The sequence below is a fragment of the Bos javanicus genome, chromosome 15, assembly GCF_032452875.1.
Source record: "Bos javanicus breed banteng chromosome 15, ARS-OSU_banteng_1.0, whole genome shotgun sequence".
Taxonomy (NCBI): Eukaryota; Metazoa; Chordata; class Mammalia; order Artiodactyla; family Bovidae; genus Bos; species Bos javanicus.
The window spans coordinates 49,169,016-49,171,138 of record NC_083882.1 but is presented as its reverse complement, the minus strand read 5'-3'; the positions used below and the strand labels follow the sequence as shown (position 1 = coordinate 49,171,138).

Sequence of the window (2,123 nt, the reverse complement as noted above, 5' to 3'; positions counted from 1 at the left end):
CCAATATGACAGCATGTAAAAGGCTCTGGTACTGTCTTTCGCTTAGTGGACAGTCTATACGTACTTTTATTGTCTTATATTCAATATTCTTGAACACTTCCTATAGTTGCACAACCCTTAATAGTTTACAAATACTTGTCCTTATATGATTAAATTTAACATTTCCAGCTTCATAATGAATAAATTGCCATTAGTGGTAGGGAAGGGAATATCCAGTGTCACACATGGAAGAGTTAAAGCTCACCCTTCATCTGTTGTTCTCAAGTTATACAATATGGTTGGCCCCTGCTCAATTATATACATTTATATTCTTAATCCTAAAATTTAGCCATCTTTCTAATCCATGTTTTATTTAACAATGCATTATCCCTAGGTGTTCTCTTATTATTTAATGAGTATAGTTCATTTCTCCCCTATTAAGCTAATAGAGGCCATTCCTAATTCTTGAGCTAGAATGTTAAATCAACTCAATGATCTTTAATTTAAAAGACATTAAGCTTGTGGCTTATTTCTGCTCAGAAGAGTTGTTACAGAATGGAATTAGTAATATTCCCCTTTCATTTGTTATGGGCCAACTCTAATGCAAGGCCACAGGAAAGTACATGGAATGGTTCTTATAAATGCCGCTCTTTATATACTGCACAAAGGATGATTTGGTGCAGGAAGAGGAAAGTATGTTCTGAGAGCAGGGAACTATCTCTGCCCAATTCAAATCACACCAAAAATGTGAAAAAATAAAAACTATTTTTTCATAGTCATAATTGAGCCATTACAGAAGATATTTTTCCTCTCTTAAACTGGCAGACACTAACCCTCTGCAGTGACCTTGGCTGGAACAAATATCTGGATGAGCTTCCTCCGTATCTCTTTGGTCTTCATAGTATAGACGATGGGGTTTAGCACAGGGGGTATAAGAAGATAGGCATTAGCCATTAGGGCATGGGTCAGTGGTGAAAGGTGCTTTCCAAAACGGTGAATGACAGACACCCCAATGAGTGGCACGTAGAAGATGAGAACCACACAGATGTGGGAAACACAGGTGCTGAGCGCCTTCAGCTGGCCCTCCCCTGAGGCAATGGCCATCACTGTTTGAAGTATGAATGCATAGGAGAGGAGGATGGAGAGGGAGTCAGAACCCTTGGTGAAGATAACCGCAATAAGGCCGTAGAGACTGTTGACCCGGGTGCTGGCACAGGCAAGGCTCATGACATCTTGGTGGAGTCAGAAGGAATGGGAGAGGATATTGGAGCGGTAGAAGGGGAGCCGCTTGATGAGGAAAGGCACCGGGAAGACCACACAGATGGCCCTTGTCAAGATGACTGCCCCTGTTCTGCAGACCACGCTATTGGTGAGGATGGTGCCGTACCTGAGGGGTTTCCAGATTGCCACAACCCGATCAAAGGCCATGACCACCAGCACGCCAGATTCAATGGCTGAGAAGGTATGGATGAAGTACATCTGAACAAGGCAGGCATCAAAGGCGATGGACTTGTAGTTAAACCAAAATATGCCTAGCATGGAGGGCATAGTACAAAGGGCAAGTCCTGTGTCTGCCAGTGCCAGCATACACAGAAAGTAATACATGGGCATGTGCAGGGACAGTTCGGACTTGATGGTAGAGATGATGACACCATTGCCAAAGAGGGCAATGACATATATAGCACCCAGTGGGAATGCCATCCAGTAATACTTTAGTTCAAGCCCTGGAATTCCAGTTAAGACAAAGTAGAGGTGTTGGAAGTGAGAGTGGTTATTATCTGTCATGAAGTCAATGTAACACAGGAGGGAAATTTTGAGATCCTGATGTGTGTCTTCCTAACAATGCAGTGACAAGTATTAACAATATATTAGAATCTGATCTTCCTCAGAGCAGAACCATTTTATTTTAACATGGGTGAGAGAGAGTTTTAATGGAGGGTTGAGTCCCTGAAATTACTCTTCCAAGATATATCCTGTGGAGGAAACTTCTACTGTCCCAATGAAAAAGTTTCACCAAGTCAAATAAGACACATTCAGTTTAAAACACACTGCATTAGATAAACTTTTTTGCTTTCTCCAGCCCATTTCTCCCTCTTTCTCATCCATATCTTACAAGCTGTTGAGTCAGAGGCTGAGGACACAAT

At 41.9% G+C, this 2,123-nt stretch overlaps 1 pseudogene; it reads right to left on the bottom strand.

Moving 5' to 3' along the window:
* Positions 1-807: 807 nt before the first annotated feature.
* Positions 808-1,764, bottom strand: LOC133261308 (olfactory receptor 51H1-like; annotated as a pseudogene).
* Between the last annotated feature and the right edge of the window lie 359 nt (positions 1,765-2,123).